At 38.2% G+C, this 12,442-nt stretch overlaps 1 pseudogene; it reads right to left on the bottom strand.

Annotated features, from left to right (window-relative positions):
• Nucleotides 1–3,625: 3,625 nt before the first annotated feature.
• Nucleotides 3,626–12,442, bottom strand: part of LOC112673753 (E3 ubiquitin-protein ligase RNF14-like) — a 28,924-nt pseudogene continuing 20,107 nt past the window's right edge.

The raw sequence follows: 12,442 nt of genomic DNA, 5'->3' as shown, positions 1-12,442 counted from the left end.
AAGGGGGTCACCGTAAGAACAAGTGGCCACGATGTCTTCAAGTCAGTGTGTGACAAAATTAGGGACTGTGCTAGATTGAAAGAGGTTGAAGGGATATAAAAATCACTTATGGTGGTTTGGGCATGCCAGGTCTACAGAACATTTTGCTCTATGATGAACAAAAATGCATAATAAATTTAAAAAGTACTTCAAAGAAAAGAAATCCATCAAGAGTAGCACTGGAAGACATATAAACTTGAATAGATCAACCAAGCATGAAGACCTTGTCATGATGCTGAGAGGACTCTCCTCCCACTAAGTCTCTTACTCATAAAATATTAACACCGAGTTCTAGTTTGTTGTGCTTAAAATAGTCCTTGTTCATGCTCTTTTGCCCTAGCACAATTTTAATAATGCTGTCCTTTATTCTCAAGTGCTGTCCTGTTTACATTAATTGTGGTTGAATTAGATGGTCATCTCAGATCTTGGAAACTTCGAGGAACAGTTAATTTCTGTCTTACACAAGTTGTTCCAGAGAATAGAGGAAATGTAAGAGCTGCCCAGACGATTTTAGGAGGTATTATCTTGATTTCAAAAACAGATAACAATGAAGAGCAGAAAAATGATGGACTGTATTTCCTTTGTACATATGTGCCTGAATTCCAAATAAAATTTGTAGCTAATCAGACTTGATAATGTGTTAAAAATACACTGTGATTAATTAGGATAGATCTAAAAACATGAGGATGATGTAATATCAGAAAATCTAAGGATAGGATTACCTTAAATGCTCCAGGGAAAGTATTTTCTGAATTTCAAAACCAATTAATTGTGGAATAACTTAAGAAATTAGAAAGAGAAAATAACTCACTAAACATGCTAAAGACTAAATGCCAAACTCTTGAGGAGTATGTTATATTTATTCAAGGAATTTTAGATACATTCCCTGTAAAACCGGTAGGAGAAAAAAAATGGAAGGATTCCTACTACTATTGCAAATGGAGAACCTGGCCCATGTTATTAGGAAAAATAAGAAACAGTGCAAGGACTGAAAAGGTGGAGATATCATTGTCATCATCTGCAGATGATCAACCACTTACCTGGAAAAGCCAACAGAATCAATCAAAGGACAAATTAAGAGGATTCAGAAGAGAGTTCAACAGCTTTGCTGGATATAAGATCAACTCCCAAGAATCAAAAGCTTTTCTCCCTGTTACTGATGATCATGTGGAAGCACAGTCTTCCCACTTACTCATTCTAGTAATATCCAAATCATTTATTAATTTTTATAAATTGCTGATATAGTCTTCTATTTCATTTGGCTGTACTGGATAAATGTTGCTCTGGTGAGTTAGTTAAGAATAAGTTGCTTTTATGACTTTGTTAAGAATAAGAAAGTGCATCCCATTCTTCTCAAAGGGACCTTTGTTAAATTGCTCTTGTCAAACAGCAGAACCAAGGCTGGCATTCCACTCCATATGGCTCCAAAGCCCATGCCCTTTCCACTAACTCACACTTCTTCGCTTGATGTTGGGGCTTATATGGGCTATGTCTAAAATCCAAATTCATTAATTTGGTGTTCAAAGTCCTCTACAACCCATCATTCTAACTACTTACCAATTTGTATTTACTAGCACCTGGGCTAGACCTGGCTTTACATCTTCTGCTAGAGACACAGAAATACCCAGTGCCCAAACTAGTAAATTGGTCAAATGCAGAGTGAATACGCAACACCAACTCTTTATTGTAGTTTCTGTAATTCTCCTTTAATGGAGAAAGTGAGCTTGCTTAAGCAAAAGTGAGGTACAGGAAAGGGGAGGAATAATGTTTCTTTCTGGCCTCACCCAAGGATGGGTTATGAGTACCTCAGTGCAAGGTGTTCTATGCTTCTAAGTTCTGATCAATTTCCACAGTAACCCTAAACTATAGCTTCCTCAGCAACTGGCCTGCTGGTCAGGGGTGATTCATAAGTGCTGAGTGTGCTTCTCTGCTTTGGTGTCACAATCTCACTGCCTTCTCCACCAAGTCTCAACCAGAGGTCTGCTCTCTGCTTTCAGGGTCCTTCCTCCTTCCTCTTCAGCTCCTTGTTATTAGCAGGGAGAAAAGAGAGAGATGTTTGGTGGCTTCCATAGAACAAAGCCTACATCTATTCTTTTTTAATGACAATTTTTAGAAATTATTTTTAAGATTAAGCATCCTTACAACCCAGAAACAATCCTTGCTGATTCTTTGGACACATACATAGAATGGTTAAAAGTGATCCCCCAATTTTCAATGATAAGATCAGAAAAAAGAACATGTCCCCAGGTATAGCCTAATTCTTCTGTTTTCTTTTTTTCTTTTTTTCAAAAAATCTTATTTTGCGGCCAAGACCCTCCTCAAACAATAAGGAAAGATAATTTTTCAAAAAGCAAACAAAACTCCCTAAGAGATATCTAAGTGTTAGGTCAAAATTATCCCTCCAAACATTGCTGTCAAATAAAGGGTAGGAAGCCAAATCCCCATAGTTGGGTAAAGAACAACTTTAAAAAGAATTCAGAAAGTTAGGACTGGAACTACAGTGATGTGGACAGGCTAACAAAACAAATAATTAAAGAAAGTTTAGTTGGAGAATATATCAGGCTTTGTCTTATTCTAGCAGAGGGAGTAAAACTATGAGCTACTGGAGATAATATTAAAATTGTCCTTACCTACAGAAGGTAGCGTGAGGGTAAAGGGAGAGAAAATAGAACAAAGGCAGCAAAGGCAAGTTGTTTTGAATCTAAGCTTTACTGCCCAGGAAGGCTGAATGGGATTGAAATTCTTCTGAGCCAGTTTCATTAAATTCTAGACTTGACTCACACCAGTAGACTATACACCACTAAGAAATACGAAGTTACCCACAGTCTTTGTTGGTTTTCAAATATTTTTAAAATTGTCTATAAATTTCCATTCTAAAGAGTAGTAGATCAAAATGACACTAGGCCATCTAATCAGTTATAGAGTAAATGGCTCCCTCCAAAGAAGGATTTTTATCAGAAATTTAGGTTGAGGGCAGCCCTGGTGACTCAGCAGTTTAGTGCCACCTTCAGTCCAGGGTGTGATCCTGGAAACCCAGGATCGAGTCCCACGTAGGGCTCCTTGCAGAGAACCTGCTTCTCCCTCTGCCTGTGTCTCTGCCTCTCTCTCTCTCTCTCTGTGTCTCTCATGAATAAATAAATAAAATCTTTTAAAAAATTAGGTTGAAAGGAATATAATAACATGGAATAAATGAGATGAGGTCTCAGTACAATTTAAATAAAGCTTCTGCCCACCCCGATTTTAAGTAGTACTGAGGGGGCTCACATAAAATATCTTAGAGGGATGCTTCTCAGAGGCAAAAAGGTCTATAAATCTAACTCTTGATCCTCCTCTTTTTTTTTTTTTAAGATTTTATTTATTTATTCATGAGACACACACACACACACATACACACACACACACATACACACAGAGAGGGGCAGAGACAGAGGCAGAGGGAGAAGCAGGTTCTCTGCAGGGAGCCCTATGTGGGACTCGAGCCCAGGACCCAAGGATCACTACGAGCCAAAGGCAACCACTCAACCACTGCTGAGGTTGAGGCAAACCTCAATCACTGAGCACCCAGGTGCCCAACCCCTCTCTTTGCCTAAAGCTTAAGCAAGAAAATGGATGTTTAATTTTATTTATTTTTTATTTGAATATAATTGAAACACAATGTTACATGAGTTTCAGGTGTACCACTTAGTTTTGTAGATTTGACACATAAGTTTATACATTATGCTGTACTCACAAGTATATCTACCACCTGTTCCCATTCATCACTGTTATAATATCATTGACTATATTCCTTATGCTGTGCCTTTTGTTCCCATGACTTATTCATTTCATAACTGGAAGTCTTTATCTCTCACTCTCCTTCAGTCAATAAATATTTAATTTTTAACTACTTGGAGCTTTGGACACATTATAATATTTATGTTTAATATCTAGTTTTCATTTTCTGAAACTTTGGATTATATTTTTTCCAATTATGCTCATTGAAAAATGTATGACTGTGCCTAAATAAGTAGTACCATATGAAAATATAAACCTTGTTCTTCCATATCTTTTACATGGGAAGAGTGAATGAATGGTATCATAAAAATTCTACAAAGTTACTCTATGTATTTAATGAAATTAAGGCAAACTATTCCACTTCCATATCTCAAGCAGTAGGAGGTAACTTGTCTTCAGTCTCATCTTCTCAAATATCTCCAATAACAACCACAGCCTGGAAAAACCAGTGAAAACATGGGGAAACAGGATCAGTGAAGTGTTTATAAGGGTTTGCGCTAGAGAGAGAACCCAATCCAACAGAAATATTGCATATAGTCAGGACATGTCCTCTTGTTACATCCATCTAATTTCTTCATGGGAGTCCCACAACATGAGCAGCTTTTTGAGTCCTTTCCTAGTCACTTCTTACTTTCCATCTCTTCCAGTGCTTTTTTTTTTTTTTTTTAACTACACCTCTGTTCCAAGTCTTTTATTGGCCTCATCTGCTTACAAGTACTCACTTCATAAAACTATTAATTTTTCTGCAGTCATCTTACATGGAAAGGTCCCATGGTAGGTCAGTCTGCACAAGGCATAGAAAAGGAAAAATTGCAGCCAGAGCAGATGTCCATTGTACAGCCTGGTTCCCCATATCAGGCAGCTGGCAGCATGAGCAGGGGCAGTACATCACAGCTGCCTTTAAGACTAAGTTGGCTGGAGGGGAAGGTAATCATAATGGGTAAATAACTCTGCTTCCACTAGTTCTTTGACCTGATGAAGAGTGGCCATGAAACTTGGGTTCTGGGCAGTTGAAGCACTGAACTTGGCTATCCTGATTTAGATTTCAAAGGAGTCCTTCAGACAGGCTTTATAGTATGCATGCCCACACTCCAAAAAGTGCATGCATTCACTCATTCATTACCCACCTTCTCACAGAAACAGATATTGCACAGGAGCAATTTACTATTAAAGCATTTTATCTGCTGAGCTTGATCAGAATCCAAGATTTCCTGGATCAGACTCAACTACAATTCTATATCCTGCATGGGTCTCTCATCCACGATATCCTCTTGTCTACATAAGATCTATCAGGTCCTCCAAAATCTAGCTCTGTGTTAGAGGCTTGGGCCATCCTTCTCTTCACTTTTTTCAGAGAACCCCTCTTTTGAGGTTGAAAGAGACAATATTCAGCTAGGGTCTCTTCCTTAAGAAATTGCATCCAGGCAAACGGACCTGATGCCATGGTGGTCTTCCTGCAGGTTGTCTAAGTGCTTGCAGGCGCAGATACCATGAAATTTTGTGAAAAGTCCATATAGATTCTGGTTTCTCCAACTTGGATAGACTCTTGGTTTTTCAAATGCATCTCCATCATAAATACTCACCAGGGCCAGAAACTCATCCTCCTGAGCTTCTAGGTCTTCTGATTACATTTACATCTGAGAAGCTGAGGACAATCTAACACTACAGTCTGCCATTTTGGTTCATTTTGGAAAGTTGTTCTTTTGAAAGGAGAACAACTCCTGAAAAACAGTAGGTGTTCGTTAGTTGTTAGCAATCATCATTATCCTTGTTATCCTCACAATAATCCTGGAAAGTAGGAATTAACTCCTATATACGTATCTTTGTAGAAAATTAGAAAGAATCTACAAGTTAACTATTAGAATTAATAAGAAAGCTTATTAACTCTTCTGGACACAAGGTTAACAACAATTGGAAAGTGAAGTTAGATTATCCAGTAGAAACAGAGGGTAGAGTGGTGGTTGCCAGGGACTGAGGGTGGGTGGGGTGAAATGGAGAGATGGTGAGCAAAGGATACAAACTCCCAGTTATAAGATGAATAAGTTCTGGAGATCTAATGTACAGCTTGATGATCAAAGGTAATAATACAGTATTATATACTTGAAAGTTACCAAGAGAGTAGATCTTAAATGTTACCACAAAAAGGAAATGGTAATTATGTGACATGATGGAGCCATTAGCAATGCTACAGTGGTAATCATTTTGCAATATATAAGTATATTAAATCAGCACATTTTACACCTCAAACTTATACAATATTATGTGTGAATTTTGTCTCAATAAAGCTGGGGGAAAAGTCATTAGGACTACCTAAGGTATTCTCTCCTTTTTTGAGAAAAAAATTTAAATAAATGCACCAACACATAAAATTCTGCAAGATAGAGAGAAAGAGAGAAAATAAAGGTAAACGAAAAGACACATTTACAGTGGAATAAAAAACATCAAGTAGGTAGGAACAAATCCAAAGAAAGTCAAGATTTCCACATGGGAAACTAATAAATTGAGATAAATTCAAGAAGAACAAAACAGATGGAGGACTTCACCTTCTATATATGATGTCTATATTCTCCAAACTGATTTGTAGATTCAGTATGATCACAATCAAAATCCCATGTATTTTCTCTTTGTGTAAATTGATGGGATGATTCAAAGATTTATAGACATAAATGGGCACAGAATAATCAAGATAATCTTGAGGAACAAAGTTGTAGGATTTAAATTTCAATATTTTGAGATTTATTGTAAAGCCCTAGTAATTAAGAGACTGTGATATTGAGGAAAAAATAAACAAAGGAAATGAAACAGAGTCCAGAAATAGACCTAGTCATCCATAGCTAGTTGATTTCTGAGAAAAGTGTCACAACAGAGTAAAGAAGAAAGGATAGTGTTCTCAATAAATGGTGCTTTGGGTATCCATACAGAAAAAAAATGAAACTTGGCCTCTCTCTCACATCATCCACTAAAATCAATTCCATACAGATTATAGATCTTATTTTTTTTTCTTTTTTAAGATTTTGTTTATTTATTCATCAGAGTGAGAGAGAGAGAGAGAGAGGCAGAGACACAGGCAGAAGGAGGAGCAGGCTCCATGCCAGGAGCCCAACATGGGACTCGATTCCGGGTCTCCAGGATCACACCCCGGGCCGAACGGCGCTAAACCGCTGAGCCACCGGGGATGCCCTGGATTATTATTATTATTATTTTTTTTTGGAAGCAGGCCAGCCTGCTTCATTTTTTTAAAATTCTTATTTATTTATGATAGTCACAGAGAGAGAGAGAGAGAGAGAGGCAGAGACATAGGCAGAGGGAGAAGCAGGCTCCATGCACCGGGAGCCCGACGTGGGATTCGATCCCGGGTCTCCAGGATCGCGCCCTGGGCCAAAGGCAGGCGCCAAACCGCTGCGCCACCCAGGGATTGCCCTGGATTATTGATCTTAATAAGAATGTAAAACCTTCATACCAAGTTTCTGGAAGAAACATAGGAGAATATGTTTATGACCTTAGCGTAAGTAAAGATTTTTAAACAGGACATAGAATATACTAACTGTGAAGGGAAAGAGAGGACTTTCACTTCATTAAAATGAGGAACACTTTTTTTTAAATAAATTTATTTTTTATTGGTGTACAATTTGCCAGCATATAGAACAACACCCAGTGCTCATCCCATCAAGTGCTCCCCTCAGTGCCCGTCACCCAGTAACCCCCACCCCCGCCCACCTCCCCTTCTACCACCCCTAGTTCGTTTCCCAGAGTTAAGAGTCTCTCATGTTCTGTCTCCCTCCCTGATATTTCCCACTCATTTTTTCTCCTTTTCCCTTTATTCCCTTTCACTACTTTTTATATTCCCCAAATGAATGAGACCATATAATGTTTGTCCTTCCCCGATTGACCTACTTCACTCAGCATAATACCCTCCAGTTCCATCCACGTCAAAGCAAATGGTGGGTATTTGTAGTTTCTAATGGCTGAGGAATATTCCATTGTATACATAAACCACATCTTCTTTATCCATTCATCTCTCGATGGACACCGAGGCTCCTTCCACAGTTTGGCTATTGTGGACATTGCTGCTATAAACATCGGGGTGCAGGTGTCCTGGCATTTCACTGCATCTGTATCTTTGGGGTAAATCCCCAACAGTGCAATTGCTGGGTCATAGGGCAGATCTATTTTTAACTCTTTGAGGAACCTCCACACAGTTTTCCAGAGTGGCTGCACCAGTTCACATTCCCACCAACAGCGCAGGAGGATCCCCCTTTCTCCACATCCTCCCCAACATTTGTTGTTTCCTGCCTTGTTAATTTTAGGAACACTTTTTGAACAAAAGCTGTCAATAAGATAGAGAAAAGAAAGCCATAAAGTTGTGGAAGCTATTTTTATTTTTTAAAGATTTAAATGGAATAATAAAAATATTTAAATTGAACTATGATTGGGACGCCTGGGTGGCTCAGTGGTTGAGCATCTGCCTTTGGCTCAGGGATCGGCTCAGGGTGTGATCCTGGTCTGGGGATCGAGTTCTGCATCGGGCTCCCTGTGAGGAGCCTGCTTCTCCCTCTGTCTATGTCTCTGCCTTTCTCTGTGTGTCTCTCATGAATAAATAAAAATTTTAAAAAATTGAACTATGGTTTACTTTTAGCAAATAGGAGACATCCAATTTGCATCAGTACTCACACTGAGCTTACTCTCCTGTTCTGTTTTTTATAACTCCTGATCAGTCTTGCTTTGATGTTCTAGTCTTTATAATTCTTCATACTACCCCTTATGTTCGTCCCTTACAGTGTAGATAGCATATATGATTAGTCACATTTTCCTTTTTTTTTTTTTTTTTTGATTAGTCACATTTTTCAACACGCACCAGTAAGATTCTATTAAGTTCAGTTTCCCTACAATCATTTCTCCTTTAGGTAATCTTTTGTAGTAGGAAATTCTCTATAAAATTTACACTGTAATGTTGATTTCTCTCTGAGCTGTTAATTAATACTCTATATATCCAACAAGCCCTAAGAAGTATACATAATAAAGCCATGATTAATATTATGATAGGATGCTTTTTAAAAATTAAAAGAATTTTGGTTTTAGGTCAATAGCCTTGAAAACATCATCTTAGGGATGTATAATTAAAGCAGATTCTCGATTAGCTATGCATAAGAATTCTCCATAATCAAATTGTTGATAAGTCTTAGTAGCTTGTTTTTCTAACTGCTCTACAATTTGAGAGCTATTCATCAGCTCTCTTCTTAGCTTAACCCAACTGATACCTAATGTGTCATCAACATGTGGAGCTGGCTGGGTGGTCTAAAGCTTTCTGTAGAAATTTTTCTTGTGTGGTCCAATATATTTCTTGTGAATATCCATTAATTATGCAAGTTATATTATTCTTACAAATTAAAGCACTGCCGATAGAAATAATCTCACTTTTCCAACTAATGCTTCCAATATGACACAATACTTATATTATTGCCTATTAAAGATTGATTATGAGGTGCTCATTGGAGAGTAATATAAAACTATTAAATTCAAAGGAAGTGAGCTCAGTTTGTTCCAAATCTTGGGAATAAATATATTCAGCATGCCATTTCAAACATCTGTCTCTATCAAGAGTAACATTTGAATTATAGATTATAGTTCCTGTCCTCCCTGTCCCTGTCTCCTCAAATGACAGGCACACTCTAACACATTTGTTCCACCTTGGATTAGGAGAAAACTTCTATCTTTTAGTCACACTAGTTACATTGGTTCAGTTTTCAGTAGTTTCAATTTGCAAATGCCAACTTTAAGCTTTCATATGTATGGTATGATCAACATTTAAAAAAAAAGATTTTATTTATTTACTCATGAGAGACACAGAGAGAGGCACAGACACAGGCAGAGGGAGAAGCAGGCCCCATGCAGGGAGCCTGACAGGACTCAATCCCAGGTCTCCAGGATCATATCCTGGACTAAAGGCGGCACTAAACCGCTGAGCCACCTGGGCTGCCCTATGATCAATGTTTTTACACCATCCTTTAATCTTTCCATAGACAGTTCCATGCCCAGTACTAGTTGCTCCCATAAGTGGGTACGATCCTGCTGTTCAGTGCTAGTAAGTATATCCTGTAATTGTTGAATATCTAGTTGTTCAGTTATACAGAGGATGGCTTGTGACAATTCTTTAGCTATATTTTGTTGCAACTGAATTTCATTTTAAGGTGTCCAATTCCAAATTCTCCCTTAATTTCATTCTCATTTTGCTCCTGCTGCGAATCCTATATTAGACTATGATTCCATCCTGTTTGCCTCTGAATTACATGTTTCCATAACTGCCCCAAGATGTTAAGTTGCTGATGAGTATTTCTGTACTACAAGAGTTTGAGATTCTGGTCCTGGTTCCAATTCTTCCTAACACAGTACTTGATGTCTATTTTAGTTTGATCTTGGTCCTTTTGGCCCCTCTGTAAATATCTTGGTCCTTTTGGCCCCTCTGTAAATATGTAAAGTCGATTGCACAAAAGTCAAATTGATTCATATTAGCAGCAGTAATACTAAGAAATACAGTTCATTTTCTCCTAGGGGCCTTAAATATGTGAACTGAAGATTGCCAGGTAATAAAGAGGATAAACTAATTTTTATGGGATGATATATTATGGACTTTTTGAAGAAACCAATCACACCATTTAGTTCAGATATTCTTTTCCTAACCTTTGTATTCATCTTTAGTTTTGTTAAAGCACATCTAGATGGCTATAAGAGAAAATGAGCCATTGGAGTCCTATGAAATATAATGTGAGTGTAATTATATTCAGCCTGACTAGTAAACAATTCTATCTAATGGGCACATTCAGTACCACAATAGGAGGTGATACTTGAGATTATATTATTTAACATTTGGGTGATATTTATTTCAGTCTGTTGGAATATTTGAAATTTCCCACCTCCTTTAAATGCAAACCACCCAATCAGTGTATCTGAAGTGTTACAAATTAAGGGGTTTCTTGAGCCTTAATCCCATATTCAGGACAATTTTTAGTTGGTACAAAATTCCATGAGGTTGAGATACTTATTTTTAAGAGAAGGAGACATAAAACTATGAGCTGCATGTTTAGTACACAATAAAATGACTAGAATTATACTGGTCAGAATAACTAATAAGAAAGTAATGGCAGTCTGCCTCTCTTGCCATCAGTCCATTAGAGAATCTTTTTTCTTCATCTTGCATATTATTTTCAGTTACTGCCTGGAGAATATAACTTTGAAGTCCTTTTTACTTATTTAGTATATATATGTATTTTTAAAAAAGATTTTATTTATGTATTCATGAGAAACACACACACACACACAGAGAGAGAGAGAGAGAGAGGGAGAGACTGAGGTAGAGACACAGGCAGAGGGAGAAGCAGGCTCCATGCAGGGAGCCGGATGTGGGACTCGATCCTAGGACTCTAGGATCAGGCCTTAAGCCAAAGGCAGGCGCTAAACCGCTGAGCCACCCAGGGATCCCCTATTTAGTATATTTTTTAAATTGGAGTTTGATTCGCCGACATATAGCATAACACCCAGTGCTCATGCCGTCAAGTGCCCCCTTCAGTGCCCGTCACACAGTCACCCCATCCCCCCACCCACCTCCCCTTCGACTCCCCTTTGTTCGTTTCCCAGAGTTAGGAGTCTCTCATGTTTTGTCACCTGCTCTGATATTTCCCACTCATTTTTTCTCCCTTCCCCTTTAATCCCTTTCACTATTTTTTATTTTCCCCAAATGAATGAAACCATATAATGATTGTCCTTGTCCGATTGACTTGCTTCACTCAGCATAATACCCTCCAGTTCTCCTTAATGGGGATTACCACCCACTCAGTCATAGATGCTGGTCTCACACGTAAAGCATGTATCCAGCTGTGCTGCTTTTTCACTTTGATAGTGGTGTGAGTTACCAACAACATCTGAGAAGGTCCTGTCCAATGTGACAACAATTCAACCAATCGTTAAGACACTTAGATGTAGAGTTTGTCCCCTAGTCTGTGCTGAGGACACACCTTCTCAGAGGGAGGCTTTCATCATCTGGCCACACGGTGGCGTAATGAGCCTAGGGAAACAAGCAAATCTTTTCTGTCCGATGTGCTTTTTCCATGGTATCAGGGTAACAGGTTAGTCTTAAATCCTATACTCACTGAACTTCCAAACATCAACTCAAAAGGAGAAATACCATACTTGCTAATGGAAGTTAACTTTAATTTTCATAGAACCAAGGCAAGGCTGTTGATCACCATAAACCTATGGTTTGATATGTTAGCCAAATAATTCTTTTTTTTCAATGAAGATTTTATTTTTTTATTTATTTGAGAGAGAGAGAGAGAGAGAGAGAGAGAGAGAGAGAGAACAAGTAGGGGGAGAGAGAAGAGTAGGCTTCCCACTGAGTAGGGAGCCTGACATGGGCTCCTGAGATTATGACCCAAGCCAAAGGTGGACACTTAACCACCAAAGTTCATTCATTCTATTTCTCTGGAGAAGTAGGGATGATAAGGAGTGTGATAAGTTATTCGTATTTGTAAGGTCTTATAGAGCTCCTGATTTACCACAGAAATAGGAGGACTTCATCTTTTGGATTCTAGATGTTCAGGAAGTTGAAACACTGGGATGATATAATTCAGTAAGA

This window comes from Canis lupus, chromosome 24 (genome assembly GCF_003254725.2).
Source record: "Canis lupus dingo isolate Sandy chromosome 24, ASM325472v2, whole genome shotgun sequence".
In the NCBI taxonomy this organism is placed as follows: Eukaryota; Metazoa; Chordata; class Mammalia; order Carnivora; family Canidae; genus Canis; species Canis lupus.
Note: the sequence above shows the minus strand (reverse complement) of the source record. Positions and strands in the feature narration are given on the sequence as shown.